The sequence below is a fragment of the Eucalyptus grandis genome, chromosome 8 (genome assembly GCF_016545825.1).
Source record: "Eucalyptus grandis isolate ANBG69807.140 chromosome 8, ASM1654582v1, whole genome shotgun sequence".
Lineage (NCBI taxonomy): Eukaryota > Viridiplantae > Streptophyta > Magnoliopsida > Myrtales > Myrtaceae > Eucalyptus > Eucalyptus grandis.
Window position 1 is genome coordinate 9128810 of NC_052619.1, and position 8777 is coordinate 9137586.

The 8777-nt window shown below is 43.8% G+C and overlaps 1 pseudogene; it reads right to left on the reverse strand.

Annotated features, from left to right (window-relative positions):
- Positions 1-5006: 5006 nt before the first annotated feature.
- On the reverse strand, positions 5007-8524 carry LOC120286940 (annotated as a pseudogene).
- Between the last annotated feature and the right edge of the window lie 253 nt (positions 8525-8777).

Below are 8777 nucleotides of genomic sequence, written 5' to 3' on the forward strand. Positions count from 1 at the left end.
GAAAAGAATGTGCAATGAATCAATGTAATTTTTCCAATTCAAAGAAAGCATTCATTCAGAAAATAAGAAATGAGACGAGAGACCTTAATATAGCCAAGAACATGAAGAATAAAATTGTGAGAAAAATGCAGGAGCACAAATAGAATGAATTAGTACAAATTTAGTTCTTCGCTACATCCCTCAAAGTCGTTGTAACCATAGTTAATCCGTTACACAACTGACATCACCCTCTCTTCAACTCAAGCTATATGAAGATATTGTCTCTATTGGAAAAAAAAAAAAAAGTCAACAAAAAAAATCAACTAACACAATAAAAGCGATTACCTAAGAATATACATAAAATTACAAGCGCGCAATAAACAAATCTATAACTTCACAATGATCCGAATACAATCACAAGAAAAATATTCTTGTTTTATAGTGTTAATGTTAATTGTCTTCTCAAAGTAGAAATTGATAGTAGAATCATTCTCTTTTTTGAACCTTCTTTTCTATCTCATATATATATATAGAGTTATGCAAAAGTTATTTTATAACTTCCTTGAAAGATAACCAGTCACACAACTTTTTAAAAGGTGCTACCCATCGTTGCCCCTTGGACACACCCCATGTTGACAGAACTTAATTGCTTAGAAAATTTTGTTTAATCCCTAGCATTATTTTGTTTTTATTTCCATTTAAAAAAAAATTTTTTTATTTCCAAAAAAAAAGAAAAGAAAAAAAAAAGAGAGAGAATCCAAATAGGGCCGGGCCAGATCTTAGCCTGCCCGGCCCCCTTTCCTTTCCCTTTTTCTTTTTCCCCTCAGCCAGCCCACTTTTTTTCCCATGCGGCCCACCTCTTCTTCATTTTTCTTTCTTCTTTCTTTCCCCACGGGCCGGCCCACCTCTTTTATTCCACAGCCCAGCCCGTTCGCTCCCCCTTCTTTCCCCTCCGCAGCTCGCCTTGGCCGCTGCCTTCGCGGCAAACAGGGGAGAAGGGACGTTGGTACAGCGTACAGAGGACAGCAGCGTGGAAGGCGTCGCGCGTGACGCTGGTGAAAGGGAATGTCGTGTGGTACGGTCTGAGCTGGCACGGTCCTGGCGAGAGGCGAAGAGAGAGGGGCGTTTGAAAAGAGAGAGGAGTGTTCTGTTTTCCGGGGGTTTCGCTTTTGGCCGAGAGAGGGGGGAGAGATCGGAGAGCTCGGGAGAGTTTTGAACGAGTGAGAGAGAGAGAGAGAACCAGAGAGTGAGGGAGCTCGAGAGGGTGGTCGACCGTCGCCAGAGTCCGTTCGTCAGCCACCGTCCGCCGCAGCGCTCCCCCACGAACCAGGTAGGTCTTGTGCTTAGCTTTTTGATTTGTGTCGAGTTGCGTTGCTTTCCCGAGGGTCTCGCTTCGAGAACACTGCGGGACGGCCAGCCGTTGCTCGATCCATTTCGAGTTCACCCTCCAGTCGCCGCTGCCGAAGCCGAGTAGGGATCTCCTCATTTTAAACGCCCGTCCCCGTGAACCCCTGCTACTCCGCCCTATTTTGCTAGGATAGGACGCTGAGTTTCATTCCTCCTGTTAGTCACTCGCGAGCTGGGCTTCTGCGGGCTAATTTGGTTGATTTCGAATGCCCCTTTGATGATTTTTTTAAGTTTGGCGCTGAGTCCGAGTGCAAGAAGGGTTGATATCGTTCCCCCGGTCCATGCCCACCACATGTTCGACGATATTTCTAAGCCAGCCCAGGCGGTTGCCTTACTGACTCCCATATGTTCTTGATCGCGTATAAGTGGGCTTTGCATGTTATGAACCTTTTGTTGCTTGCTAGTTGTCGTTTGCTTCATCGGGCCAAGTCTGGGCATACATTCGCTGCGTTTTATTTGTCTCCCGTTGGTTTCCTGGGTGTGGTGGATGTAAGTGGTGCGCGGCTCGGGGTGGCCGGCGATGATGTCACGAGGTGATGGTGGCGGCGATCGACGATCTCAGCCGCTGGTTTGTTTATGGTGCTCGGCGTGAGAGAATAGGTTGGGCGTTCGGCGATGGACGCATTGGGAGGAGGGGCTAGTTTCGGGCGGGGGAGTAAACCATCCAAGAACGAGAAGAAGAGGGGCAGAAGAGGACGAAATAGGGAAAAGACAAAAAAAATTAAAATTTAAAATATTAATATTAATATAAAAACGAAAAAGAAAAAAAAAAATGTTTTAAGAAATAGATTTTGCCTATTTTAGGTTAAATTTGGGTTGTCGGATAGGGTCAACGGGCCGAATCGGGTTTAAAGGTCTGAACCCGTTTTCCAAATTAAAAAATATTCAATATTAAATATTTATTAAAAAAATTTCTAAATTAAAAAATTTTCAGAAAAAATGAAAATATAAAATTCAAAAACTTTCCGAAAATTCAAAAACTTTCAGAAATTTTAAAAAATTCAAAAAAATTCAAAAACTTTCAGAAAATTCAAAAATTCATAAAATGTTAAAATTTTCAATATTAAAAAGAAAGAAATTAAAAAATATTTAGAAAATTCGAAAATTCAATTTTTTCGAAAAATCAGAAAAATTATAAAAAAATTAAAACATTAAAAATCCTCAAAATGTTAAAATTCATCTTTTGGGTTATTTCTTTCTGAAAAAAGTGGAAGTCTTTCAATTTAGAATTATGCTCAAGGTTAACCAAGCCCTTAGGCTTTATCTTAGGGTTTCAATTGTCTTTAGAGACAAATATCCTTAATTGCGAAATATTAATATGTTAATTTTGGCTTCCCTTTAATCTAGTTAGAATTAGCATTTATCTTTTCCTTAGTGTTAGGTCTTTGCTATCCCATGAAATGTATTTAATGATTTCCTTGGTTGCTGATTGTTACATTAATGACTATACACCACATGATCATCTCACATATTAATGGATAGGTATAAAAGCAATCTAAATTATCTGACAAAATATCTTTTTTAAAATGAACAAGATTAAATTTTGTATTTGCATAGAAAGTGAGGTACACTCTCATGCCTCACTTGATTTTTAGCCAACTCCAATAGGCTAGTGACAACTCCTTCCTTAGAAATTTTCATACCCTCAATTTGAACATTCAATGTCCCGAGAGATATGGATTTGGGAAAGCTCGTGCCTGATCATTGACCGTAGACCCATCTTTTAGGCAATACCCTAAAGTTTATTCCTTATATCTAGGGTAGGTCGTGACACCTCACAATCACGATTCTCCTTGTCTGTGCTGGGCTTCTGCTCGAGTTCAGGATCAAGAAGAATAAGGTCAAGGAAGGCTGATACGATGGTGGGAGCATGTTCGTCACAATGTTCCTTATGATCATACGAACTCTTTTCTCTTCTTTTTCTTTCTCTCTCAAAGTCAATAATGATGGCTTCGAAAGTCCAACTTGCAGAGATGAGTAGAGGACAACAAAGGACGCCACACATAATTAGCCTCTTCACACTTGCAGCTCATACATGAAATCCACATGCAATCTTCTTCTGACAATTTCGGCTGATCAATTCATGTGCTACTTTGACTCGCACGTGGTCGAGTTCGTGTATTTTCATTAGTTTGATTTCATTCAATGAACTCAAACTTGAGATATATTTTCAATAATTTCCTTGTGCCATTTATTTTATTGATCGATCACTTTCTTTTTGCAACATTATATGTGTAAGGGATGAAGAAAATTTTTCACCTTAAGAGTTCTTATTTTTCACATTGTCAAATATTGCGAGTTCATACTAGGGTTACGACGAAGCTGGGGGAGGTAGCGGAAAACGTGTTTCCACGAAAGCCCGCGATTGAGTTCATTCGACGGGCTTGGGACGGGGAGTAAACGAAAGGTCAAAAGATATGCAGAGATGGGAGACCCAATGCTGCCTTGTTATGGAAGGTTTGCAACTCGAAAATGGAGTATATGATGCTTTCTATGTAAAAGATACGTAATATTTTAATTGGTGCTGCAGACATTGCACTTCACAAGTTAGTCAACAAAGAGAATATTGCCATGCGTTCATTTAGGTTAAGTCAAATCGACGTTTAGTACTTACCATTCATCACGAGAACATTGGCTAATGATATAAATTGCTTTGTATCATAGGAACACAATATCATATATGAGTTATTGCGCGTGATAAAAACAAGGTATTGCTTTGTATCACTGGAAAGAGCTAAGAAATGGACCGAATCATGCGTAAAAAGCCACACTCCAAACCCATCTGAGTAAAGAAAAAACGGAAGGAAAAATATTCCTCCTAGAAGGTCGTCTCGATCAGATGAGGATCGAAGATTGAGGGTCCTGCTGCATCTAAGAATAATTTTTAATTTATTTATTTTGCATAAACGAGTGTTTAAACTATGTATACCTACATTTTTCTTGGATGTTTCCTTCCACCTACATTTTTGAATCGTTTCCGTCTCATGCAGAAGCATCTGTATTGACGAATGAGAGAACGCGAGAGTCGAGAGACACATGCAATACGCTATTGCTCTCTTTCGATGTAAATGCTTTTATCAAGGAAGACTTTTTGCTCGAAAACTTTGTCGTCTTCTCTCCAACTCGACCGGCAGGACTAATCATTAAGGCTAAATGCATCACCAGCTCTTGAATTTTCTTGATCACGACGACTCGTTCAATTTTTTTAATAAATAAGAATATGTTTGTTGATGTAGACTCTCATGTCAGCTTCTGACGGACGAGCAGCCGACATGGAATCTCAAAAAGAAGTCAAACTGAGATATGTGCGTGTGTGAGAAAGGGAGAGAGACATAGAGAGGGACGTGCTTCCACATTTTTCTCATGTTTTTTTGGCTATATTGTTAAGGTCACTCGTCTAAATCCTTATTTTCTCAATGCATTTTTTTTTAATTGGAAATATTACATCGACTAATTGCACAGCCCTTATTTTTCTAGGCAAAAGAAAAAAAAAACAAAACAAAATGCATCAAGAGAAATTCGATATGCCAGTACAATAAGAAGAATTGAGTTAAAGCCAATTAGCATTCCTAAACCTAATTAACTGTTCTCTGTGCATAATTTTCCTCACGGCCTTCTTGCTATTCAATCCCAAGAAGCTGTAAGATTGGTGTATTAGGGACCGGAATGCATTTAACGATCCAACCGATAGGCCAAGACGCAGCCGCGATCCCTACACATGCACCCCATTGTCCCCAGCTCAACCGTGCCATTACAGCGAGCCGCTTCAGGAACTCGACCATCACCACCTGGAGGACAACTGTCACAAAGATGATACCGAGGAACAGCTTGTTCTTGTGAATGCCCTCGAACACGTTCTGCTTCTCGATGTTCCTCGCATTGAACTCATTGAAGACCTGGCACAAGACGAACGCATTAAATATTAGCGTTCGCTTCACCGCCTCGTCCACGCCAAAGATCGATTCGCCCTTGAATTGTAGAGTGAGGAGGATGGCCACTTGGTAAATTGCTTGTCCCACCAGATTCCTCCACATGACGTTTGTTATGAGCGGCTCGGTGCGGCCCACAGGGGGCCTTTTCATGAGCTCCCCAGCAGGCAGCTCTGTGGACAAGGCAAAGGCGCCAAGCGTATCCACGATTAGGTTCACCCATAAGAGCTGGAAGGCCGTCAAAGGGACGTCACCGGAGGAGACCGCAGCCACAAAGTTGATCAAAATGGCTGCGATGTTCGCCGTGAGCTGGAACTGGATGAACTTCTGGATATTATCATAGACGCATCGACCCCACAGCAACACCTTCACCACGGAGGCAAAGTTGTCGATGATGATATCCGAGCTCTCTTTGGCGACCTCGGTGCCTTGGATGCCCATCGAGACCCCGATGTCGGCTTCCTTGAGGGCCAGTGCATCGTTCATGCCGTCCCCCGTGACTGCAACCACATGGCCATTCTGCTTCAGGCATTGAACCATGTGGAGCTTATCGAAAGGCGAGGATCTCGCCAAGACCCAGATATTCTCAGCTCTCTCCATGGAATCGTGAACTCAGCTCCTTCCACAATGGTCTCGTTAGAGGCATCGTCTCTGGGCGTGAGAATACCGCACTCCAAGGCGATGGCCTTAGCGGTGAAGATGTTGTCTCCCGTTATCATCATGATTTTCACTCCTGCCTCCTGACAATGTTGGACTGCGCTCTTCACATCGGGACCACAGGTGTCCTTTATACCAACAAGTCCTAGTAATGTCAGGCCGTCCTCTTGGATCTTGTCCCCGTCTTCTCTTTCTAGGATAGCTTCCTCGGAGATTTGTTTATGAGCGAAAGCAATGCACCTGAGGCTGCTCGCCGCCATCCCCCGGATAATCTCCTCGAATCTCACCCTTCCATTTTCATCCAAATCTTTCACTTCCCCCGACCCGTCATAGAAGCTTGAGCACTTTGCCAAGACCATCTCTGCCGCTCCTTGCCAGTGCACATGGAATTTGCCGTCCAAGCTCTTCTTTATTAGGACACCGCTTCTCTTCTTCTGTGAGTTGAAGGCTTCGACTTGGATGACTTCACAGCACTTCTTTGTTTCGTCCGTGTCCATGTTCAATTGAGCATCCGCCCAGGAAATAATCGCTTTTTCAGTGGGACTATTGGAGAACTCGTACTCCGATCCCAAAAGCAGCCTGTAGACGATGCTCGTGGTGTTCAAAGCAACTCCGTCCCGAATCAAATCCAGGACAAACTTGGAGACAGAGGAGCACGTGTTTTCCGCCACAGAATCTTGGCCGACCCAGAATTTCGTCACTTCCATCTCGTTCATCGTGAGAGTGCCGGTCTTGTCAGTGCAAATAATGGTGGCTGACCCCATTGTCTCGCAGGCTGAAAGTTTCCTTGCCATCACCTGATCCACCATCATCCTCTTCATCGAATGAGCAAGAGTGATTGTTACCGCAAGTGGCAAGCCTTCAGGAATCAAGACCACCACGATTGTCACTGCGGCTGCAATGTTGCCTACCACGGAGTTCATGATATGGTCACCCATCGTTTGGCCTGGAACGGACTCCCGTTTCCTGTGCTCGTCATGTTTGTTTCCCTTGAAGTAGCAAATTAGCAGGACCACAAGAACCAGAGAATTGACCGCCAAACCGACTTTGGTAATTGATGAGGTGAGCTTGTTTAGCCGAGCCTGTAAAGGGATCTGTTCGCTGCTGTTGCGGTTGATTGGCCTCATCATCTCGCCTCCCTTTGTGTTCATCCCGACCGATGTAACCAGCATCCGAGCAGACCCATAAGCGACCTTTGTTCCAGAGAACAGGAAGGGATTTCGATTGCTTTTCTCTTCTATGCAACCACTCTCCCCGGTCATGCTTGATTCGTCGACCTAAATTGACACCAGAATGAGACGATAGGATGCAGTCAGAAAATGAAACCTCAGTAAATATTAACACAAGAAGAAATGGATTATGTTTAAGTATACCTTTTCCAGTAAATGTTTTTAACAAAGTCGGTTCTCCTACGACTAGAACTACGAATTAAAACCACTACTTTTCCTTTTTGTCGTGGAATTAAGATTATAAAAATGACGAACTGTGCAGTATCAAACAGAATACCGTACACATGTACATTACTTTAGACTAATTACTCAATTAATTAATCAACCTGGGCTCGAACTTGGTAACACATACTATATTTTTTTGAAGTAAACTAACAAGAGTTAATAAGCGAATCTTATGCAAACAATACCAGTACAAATTCTCGTCCGTACCTGCAAGGAGTGCCCGCCCAGTAACAACCCATCTGCTGGGATTTGATCATTGTTCTTCAAACAAACGACATCTCCGACAACAATGTCGGATATGGAGGCCTCGCACGGCCCTCCCTTCCTTATCACATCGATGAGAATATCACCGCTCGCCCCATACGATTTATCAAACTGCCAGTTCTGCCGGTAATTCCTCACGGCCGACACCACGATCATGAGGAAAACTGTGAAGAATGGGCTCCCGCCATTGTACCAGCCTTGCTTGAGCCCGTTCTCCTTGATCGCAAACCCAGGCGAAAGCCCGGCGCAAACAAGAAGAATCATGAGCGTGAGGTCCTTGAAAGCCTCGAACACAAAGTGGAAGAAGCCCTTGGTGGGTGGCTTGAATGTGTTGACGCCAAATGCGTTTTTCCTGCGAGTGACATCATCCGGTTCGCCGCTAATTCCGCGAGAGACATCAGTTTTGAGGGCCGACGCGACTTTGCTGACACCGCCAAATTCTCTGAGGCAGATGAGGTTCTTGTCCTTGACCAGCTTCATGAGCTGTGACTGATCAGTCTGGAAGGAGCTGGGTTGATCGGAGGCAGCGCTCGAAGCCTGATCAGGGATTGAATTCGAAGTGTAGGAAGCGAGCGCTTGGAGCTGCGACTGTTCAGTCTGGAAGGAGCTGGGTTGATCAGAGCGAGCGCTCGGAGCCTGATCGCGGATTGAAATCGAAGAGTAGGAAGGAGAATTTCTGGGGAACTTGGTGGTTTTCTTTGCGGAGGTAGTGATGGCTCGGGAGCAATAGATGGTGGCAAAGGCCAAATGCCATAGCTTGGCGAACTTGCGCATAGCGGGCGGGTCGTGAGAGACCTCGTAGCGGTTGCAGTTGCCGCTGAGAATGCTCGTCATCGCTCGGAAGAGACGCACAGGCTCGTGATCCTATTACGAGATAAGGTCGCACAATGCAAATGGCAACACAAAAGGAAGAACGACAGGGATTGCGTGTACGTGCATTAACAATACCATGGATTGCCTGTACCTTAAATACATGCGGGAGCTGAACAGTGAACAACAGGGTGGTGATGTCATTCGTGCGTGCAAGGGTGTTAGTCAGGTTTTTGCCTCGCGCGGCAACGTCTGTTTTTCTTTTTCTAAGTTAACG